This window comes from Sinocyclocheilus anshuiensis, unplaced genomic scaffold (assembly GCF_001515605.1).
Source record: "Sinocyclocheilus anshuiensis isolate Anshui unplaced genomic scaffold, SAMN03320099.WGS_v1.1 scaffold188, whole genome shotgun sequence".
NCBI classification, from domain to species: domain Eukaryota; kingdom Metazoa; phylum Chordata; class Actinopteri; order Cypriniformes; family Cyprinidae; genus Sinocyclocheilus; species Sinocyclocheilus anshuiensis.
In genome coordinates, this window is record NW_015555768.1 from 2,615,810 (window position 1) to 2,624,896 (window position 9,087).

At 37.6% G+C, this 9,087-nt stretch overlaps 1 pseudogene; it reads left to right on the top strand.

The window, feature by feature from the left end:
* The window catches only part of LOC107674292 (intraflagellar transport protein 81 homolog), a 15,167-nt pseudogene extending 7,947 nt beyond the window's left edge, over nt 1–7,220 (top strand).
* Nucleotides 7,221–9,087: the final 1,867 nt, after the last annotated feature.

The following is a 9,087-nucleotide window of genomic DNA, read 5'->3' on the forward strand; positions in this document are numbered from 1 at the left end:
ATAAAGTCATTACTATTAAACTGTGAGGGAATATTTAGATCGGGTGGCGTCTGGTTATTTGTCAATCTAGCCACTGTGCTAAATACAAACCATGGATTGTTTTGGTTATTTTCTATGAGTTTGCATAGAAGAACAACACATCACAGTGTGACAGACTTTAAAGCTACAGATTTTCAGTGATGCAGGAAAGTGGAGTAGATTTTATATTTTTATGTTTTTTATATTTATGTTGAATTTATACTTTTAAAAAAGACGCCACAGAGTGTGACGTCATATAAAATGTTGCAGTATCGAAAAAGTCTAGTGTGACCGCTGCTTTAAAACTCTAAAATGACTCCAATATCAAATGCTACATAAGTGAATAATTAATATAAGAGACAAAGTGAAATTATTTTTGTGGTAATCAGCGTTATGCAACAAATGCTGTCGGTTAAGCTTAACTTATATTGAACCTGCAATAAAGCATTTAAATGCTCATGTGTTTCGATTGTTTGCAATGAGGGAACTTGAGAACACAGCAAGGTATTATTGTTGCTCCCCTCCCAAACCGCACCAACCTTGTCTGCCCTTGCTGTCTCAAAATACACAAAGCATAAACTCTCACACACAATCTCTGCATGCCCCAAGTGACATACGGCACATTGTGTGATTTCTGAGTTTGCTCTCCGGTGCCTCTCAACATTTATAGCCATTGGCAGTACTGACAGAAGAATAGCCTGAGCGAATGAGCTGCCAGATGAAGATGTTTTTTGTCCCTCTGGCTGCATGCTTGTGGGCTCAGGTTTCTTTTGTTGAGATCCACTGAGATGTCCCAGCAGCACCCTGGTTTTCCCCTTCTTCATACCCACTCATTCCTCAGAGCTGATTTCTCTTAGAGATTCTCACTTTTTCCGGAAACAGAGCCAAGGCCACAATGTTCCCCTGACTTTGTCTCAATGCATCCCTTAACCCTGCACATGTACATGCAGCTCAGGTGGTATTTGCATATCATTACCATTTTCCTATTTGAGACGGTGTCTTTGCTTTGCTTGTAGTCATTAGTGAGACACAGTCACTCGACCAGGGCTCATTGTGTGTTGTGATCTGTGTTTATCCCTTCTGAAATATTCAATGTCACATTTTCTCATTGCACAGCAGATTATTCTGACGCTGATTCTTCTGATTTTAAACAGCATTTAACTTTTCCTTTTTTTTTAAATAATTATTATGCATACGGATTTGATGACCTAAAATTAAACTATGATTAATTGTGAAACTACATGAGTGCTTATGTCTTTAAAAAGTCATTTGTCACGCCACAGGAGCATTTCAAATTAACTAGTGAAGGCAAAAGGGAGATTAAAAATAGTGAAAACTTGCATGAAGTGCAGAACAGTTAAACAGTTATTTCTTGTCCATTTTGTCCTTATTTTCTTTTTTCATTTATTGTCCTTTTCATTTTATTCATGTTTTTTATGGTTCTTTTTTCATGTCTTAAGATTTAGATTTGTTGTTTTTATCCTGTTTTTTAGTTTAAGCGTTATGTGGCCAAGATGCGTGGCAAGAGCAGCACTTATAAGAAGAAACGTCAGGAGATCGCTGAGCTGAAGGTGGAGTACGGTGTTCTACAGAGGACTGAAGAGATCCTGAGAGAACGACACACAGCTGGACAACAGCAGCTAGTAAACACATATTTATTCATCATTCTGTCGTTCCTTCTGTCCGCAAGGTCTATAAACGTTCTTACTTTGTTCAAATGTTTTTTGAGCTTTCAAAGAAGTGTTTTTTAAGCCAAACTTCGCTTCATCATTTTCAAATTACAATCATATGTATTTCTTTAACTTCAATTTATTTTAATTCCACCTCCTTACATTGAAATCCAAATTGCAATTCTGCATCCTGTTTGTTACATCAATTCAAATTGAATTCAAATTCAGGAACTGAAATTGAATATAGTACCCTGCTTAAAGTCCACCTTTGTTCTGCTTGCATCACTAGTGTTTTAGCTTGTGTCTATTAGCATATCATTTCACCATCTTATACGCACTGGTACATAATCTACCTTCCCTGTACCTGTCCCTGTCTATTCAAATTGCATTAACGCTGAAGCTACAGCACCTTCCTGGAAATGACTTCACATCTCTGAACCCTCCCTGTCTCTGACTCTATCAGCAAGCCCATTTGACGCAGAAAGGCTGAGCTTGGGCTATTTATGATCCCGGCATTTGCTCCCTGTCTGCGTCCCATGCTGTTGTTTTTTGAGTAGGGGAATTTTCGTCCTCCGTTTTGCGGTTGGTTGCACGAGCCTGGGCCACCCCTCCTTTTGGCACCTGATCCCCTCAAATGACCTGGGCATCAGTCATGTTATGTTACGTGCAAAGTGCATCTGCATAAAGAGCATTACAAATGCATCAGCCATTAAAATATGTCCTCTTGCTATGAATAAGGATTGTACCCAATAGAAATGAAGGATTGACATGATATAGATAAAATTTCATTCATTGAAAAAACGTAAAAGTTATCACCTTCAATAGTGACATACAAAGTATTTACCAAACTAAATTGAAACTGACCACAGAACTAATACAAACCGAACTGTGAAAAGGTTGCACCCATAATATTTGCAAAGTTCTTCATTTTCCCTGATTAGTCTGAAATGTCTAGATGAAGGTAAGTTGAGTTGAGTTGTACTGAAGTGTCAAAATGCGATTAGTCATGTAATCTTCCCAGACATAATGCTCAGCACATTTTTAGTCCTATTATAAAAACCATAGCCGTTAGTTTTAGCTTGACCTGTGAAGTTCCCTCTGTACATGGAGAATAAAGTGCTTTGCACTGCGATTTATAGCTTTGAGTCCTGGCTGTCTGTACAGACACAACCCTTCAGAAAGTGTTTGGCTATGACACTGTCACTGCGGACACATCCTATGATAGCTTGTTTCCACCAAGGGATAAAGAATTACAGGTTTATATCTCATAAATTGGACGTTTTTTAGATATAAACACAGAATTGCAGAAAAAAAGTCAGAAATGTGAGATATAAACTCTTTTTGTGAGATAAAAAGTCTCAATTACCTTTATTATTTTATTCTGTGGCAGAAAACAGGCTTCCGTAACATCCTGACAAAACTGTATTCACTGTTGTTTCATATTTCAGAATATCAGAAAATAATCATTACTCTCTAATCCAATAATCAGAATATTCATTAGCATATAATGTAAGACGGGACTTGTTTTTATCGGCTGCCTGTAATATAGTTGGTAATTTTGTTCACAAAAGCAGACATGAAAAGTAATTAAAGAGGCAGAGACCATTATTACATTTTGATGAAATATAATGAAAAGATTTTATTTTAGAATGTTCTGATGAATCATGCACATTGACCATGGACATTTATTATGTAGGTAAATAGGGTCAATTTTAATTTCATTATAAGATTGTTGCGACAAAGGTTGGCTAATATGGTTCAGATCTTGTTTGTTTTGTTGTGGGATGAAATTATGCAGCTCGCAGTTAAAATGTTTTTCAGTAACATTGATTGTTTACTATATGCAAATAATCAAACTGAGAAACATTTCAGTAAGGAATCTAATCAAATTGACAAGGCAAATAAACATTTGTTCTATTTATGCTTTGCTTGTGTTCTGGTGTTCAGCAATCTCTGGAGGCTCAGCGGGGCATCTCGGGCTACAGCGATACTCAGGAAGAGCTGGAGAGAGTCTCCGCTATCAAGAGCGAGCTGGACGAGATGAAGGGACGAACGATGGACGACATGTCTGAAATGGTGAGCTGGGCAAGGCGGATTGGATAATGATGCATAGCCCTCATCTTGAAATGTGTTGTTTCCTCCAAATGTTCTGTTCTGTTTTGGGAGACTGTCAATATGCATATTACATTGGGGAACGTTAATAAAGTCATAAACTTTCTAGAGGAGTTTATTTTGCCACAGTGGTGCACAGTTTGTCTGATACATTTCCCTGATAATCAGAGATAAACAAGATAAACCGAGTCAGTAGAAGTGATTTGGGCAAAAGCTAATTAGAGTTTTAATCATTATCTTCATTATGAGATACACTACCATTTATAGGTTTGGGGTCAATAAGCTTAAAATAATAATAATAATACTTTAATTAAGCAAGAATGCATTAAATTGACCAAAGTGCTGTTCTTTTGAACTTTTTAGTCATCAAATAATCCTGAAAAAATGTATCACGGTTTCCATAAAATTAAAGAAGCACAACTGTTTTCAACATTAATAATAATAAAAGAATAAGAATACCAACTTTTTCTTAATCACCAAATCAGTATATTAGAATGATTTTTGAAGGATCATGTGACCCTGCAGACTGGAGTAATGATGCTGAAAATTCAGCTTTGCATCACATGAATAAATTAGATTTTAAAATAGATTACAATAGAAAGGTTATTTTAAAGTGTAATAATATTTCACAATAATATTACTGTTTTACTGTATTTTTGATCAAATAAATACAACCTTGGTGAGCATAAGAGACTTCTTTCAAAATCATTATTTTTGATAGATAATATCGGTAATTTTCCCTAACATTTTGTTGATTCTCTCTCAGGTCATCATCTGTCATGAAGATTTGTGTTTATTTCAGGTAAAGAAGCTGAATTCAGTGATAGCACAGAAGAAGTCTGCTCTATCTCCTCTGATAAAGGACCTGAGAGCTCTGAGACAGGAACACGCGGTGAGTGACTGTTTAGCGTCAAGTGAGATACTGAAGATACAAAGCCATTTGTTTCTCTCCCCCATACTGAGAATCACTATCAACTATAAAGAGCCAATCAGCATATCAGCTGTCAGAACTGCATTCTCTTTTGTTTTGCTTGTTAAAACAGGAGCTCGCTCCAGAGTACGAACAAAAAAAGACTCAGTATGACACCTGTGCTGTAGGACTGGAGAGCAACAGGTCCAAGCTGGAACAGGTATGATGGGGCTCAACTAGGGTTGTGTAACATTCATACTGTAATGAGTTTTAATTTGTTGATTTTTTATTTTTTTTGAACTGCAATTATTCTTCCTCTTAGTCCAATTCAGATTCAAGTTCAACATCCTGTGGATGTTCAAATTCCAACTCATAAATTCAAAGATAGCCAACCTTGGTCTCAACTTGACTGTTTTAGCATCTTATGAAACAAAATTGAATATACCTGAGCCGGCAATGATTTAATGTCCCGATGTTATACAGGAAGTGAGGGTACTCAGGGAAGAGACGGCACATGAAGAAAGCCGATATCATCACATTAACTGCATGAGAGAGGTCAAATCCATCTTCCTCTCAGACATCAGAGATTTCTAGTCCTGTGGTTTTCTCTCACTCTCCCCCCGGCCTCTCCTTCACAGATTATTGAGAGTCAAATGCAGACAACGGCAGATCAGAGTAAGATCAATCAGTCAATGGACTTACAGGTGCGGAGGACAGGTGAGAAACTGGAGATATATCTGCTATAGATAAACCTAAAAGCTCCAGTGAAAAGACAGGCATGCACACAACACATGAATTCATGCTTCATAACAGACAAACAAATGATCCCTGAGAGACTCTTTTGAGCTGGCAGCTCTCAGCACGCCTGCCTGCCTACTGCTCAGAACCGTTGTTGTTTTTCTTCATGTCTTTTGTTTCAGTTATGCTTCAAGTATCTATTCACCCATTCCTGGTCCATGCAACCTACACATTCGAAAACTTTAGCAGATTTTCTGCTAAACGTGGAGGCGGGCGATAGCCTTGTGGTTAAGGATTTAAGCTGTTAACACAAAGGTTACAGGTTCAATCCTAAGTAGGAGTGACTCAGGAATTGGCGAATTGCTGTAATCATAAGTCATAAGTTCTTTTACCATTGTCAGGTTAGATTTGTTTTCCTTCCAAGCAGAGCAATAAGTTTTATTTGGAATAACATTAACAGAAATTAAAAAATAGCTATAACTTCAATTTAAATTAAATGAAAATAAGAACTTTTGTCTTTGCAACTAATGGAAATTGTTTGGTGTGCGCAACAGACTAATAATAAGTTGTTTTTCAAAGATAATCATTAATTTCCTGCTATAAATCTAATTTTCATGTGCACATAAAATAAGGCTTTGAAAGACTTGAGAAATAGTGTGCAAGGCATGTGGATTTTTTATGATACTTTTATGATGTTTATCATAATTTTTTGGAGCTTGACTATATGGTTTTACTGTATGAAAAAGATCCACTATATGGTTTTAGTGAATGGAAAAGAGCAGCTTGGACATTAAAAAATAGTCAAACAGGTTTGGAAAAACATGAGAAAGAAATTTTAACTAAACTAAAACAAGTATTCCTTTAAGGAATCACTGTATATCCTTCCCTTACAGAGAGAAGTACATTGCGAACACAGCAGAGCAGGAGTCCTTGGGCAAGGTGAGGAGACCGTCTTTGACCATCTGTCAAACCTCTCTGACTCATAACTTAGTTCCATCAGGTCATTTACTTGTTTTTATCTCATCTGTCGGGGTCAACTTGGTGTTAGTTAAGGGCGGGGGGCCTGGCCTCTGTGATAATTCTGCCAAACTGTGTGGAGCATGCGATCAGTGTCGCTCCACATCGTGCCAGTTTTCGAACAAAGCTTGTGTAATCATTGCCCTGATGTACAACCAGTGGACCACCCTCTCAGCACGGTGGAAAGAGAGACGACAGCATGCCAAACTCTCCCATAACTGCCCGTCCTGCCCTTTAACTTGTTTACAGCTGCTACTTTACAAGCTTTCTGAATCCATTAATTACGCCAAAATTGACTGCCGGCACGTGGGTACAATAAATTGAATGGCTCAGCAAGAATTTGAGATTCAGATAAGGTATCATGGGTCTTTTTTTTTTGCACCAGGCATGCTTTGAACATACGTAAATGATTGTTTTTATCTCGAATTAGAGTCAGAACATGTAGCACTAGGCAGTTTTTCAAAGCCGATAAACATTGTGTCTCTGGGCTTGCAGGTTCTACGTCAGCAGGTGAAGCAGGTGCGAGAGAGCCAAGAGCCCAGTATGAGACAGATGAAGATGTGGAAGGACCTGGAGACGCTGTTGGAGTGCAAGAAGCAGTGCTACCTCAAGGCTCAGTCAGGCGCCTATTGGGCACGTCATCCAGGATGTTGGCAAGGATATGCTGGTTCTGTGATGCCCTTGTAAAACTTGTCTTTCTGGTCATTAATATATGCATTACATAAATCATTGTATACATTATTGTATATGTACAATTGTATGTATATTCATTTGTATTTTAAAGCAATAGTTAAAATAATAGTAAAAAAAAAAAAAATGAAAATTTGCTGAAAAATTACTCACCCAGGGCATGCAAGAAGTAGATGAGTTTGTTTCTTCATCTGAACAGATTTGGAGAAAATTTGCATTACATCACTTGCTCACCAATGGATCCTCTGCAGGGAATGGGTGCCGTCAGAATGAGCATCCAGACAGCTGATAAAAACATCACAGTAATCCACAACACACAACTGGCCAAAATACTAGTCCATAATAACACTTCCTTCAGTGAAAAAGTCCACCACCTGTTGTCCTCTTACATCAAAATCCAGCAACATATTTGTTTAAAACTGTTTTGGTAAATGGTGCTTGATCTGTGCATATTTCTCTCCTGATTCAGACAACATGACTTTTTCACTGGAGCAATCAGTATTATTGATAGAGGACTAGTATTTTAGTCAGAAACAACGATTTGAAGTTAGAAACGTCTTAATGTATTTGTTTCTTACAAACAAGCATAATTAATAAACTGGAGTCATGTGGATTACATGTGGATTATTGTGATGTTTTTATCAGCTGTTTGGACTCTCATTCTGACGGCACCCATTCAGTGCAGTGGATCCACTGGTGAGAGAAATTTATCCAAATCTGTTCCAATGAAGAAACAAACTCATCTACACCTTGGATGGCCTAAGGGGGAGTACATTTTCAGCAAATTTTCAATTTTGGGTGAAATATTCCTTTAAAACTGTATATTATTTAGTACATATAAATGCATTCTGAAGTGAAAAGAACTCATTTAATGAGGGTTGTCTGGATAAGAGGGTTCAAAACTCTCTGACACACTAACTTCCAACAAGTCCTTAGTCTCAGTTTTGACACGTCTTCAAGAACAGAGCTCCAGTCTATGTGTCCAAAGATAATGCCCTACAAAGTGCTACACTTTGGATGCGTCCACGCTCCAGGCAACATGACTTTTTCACTGGAGCAATCAGTATTATTGATAGAGGACTAGTATTTTAGTCAGAAACAACGATTTGAAGTTAGAAACGTCTTAATGTATTTGTTTCTTACAAACAAGCATAATTAATAAACTGGAGTCATGTGGATTACATGTGGATTATTGTGATGTTTTTATCAGCTGTTTGGACTCTCATTCTGACGGCACCCATTCAGTGACTGCAGAGGATTCATTGGTGAGCAAGTGATGTAATGCTACATTTCTTTAATCCTGCTCCGATTACGGGTAAAAAAAAACCAACTACATCTTGGATGGCCTGAGGGTGAGTAAATTAGAATTTTTGGGTGAACAATTCCTTTAATTAAGCATCACAATTACTAAAGTGTGTCATCCATTTCATAGGGACTGAACAGACATTTCATTTATCTGTAAATAAAGCTCTGTTAAAGTGTTAGTTGCACTTTTACAACACTCTGTTTTAATTGTGTCCCATCAGGTTAATCAAAAGTTAAACACACTTGCAGTCTTCATGAGTAAACAAGAGAGTGCTATGAGTAAACAAATGGTCAAGTGAAATGAATGCAAATGTGTGTATTGGGACAGGCCCATTGATTCATTCAGGAACACAAGTTGTGCAATAGTGAACCAGTTTCAAGTTACAAACATTTTTGTCATGAAGTGTCATTTAAATTTTTGTAGTTAATAACTGGGCAACAGCAATTTCTTGCCCTCTGATGCTACTTCATACTGTGCGTGCCAAATGTCTCGGTTATGTATGTAACCCTCGTTCCCTGAAGGAGGGAACGGAAACGTCACGTCGGTGACCGGCGAATTGGGATCTCGCTTAGAGAGACCAATCTACTTCGAGTGTAAACTAAACGAGCCAATGCACATTGGCATGC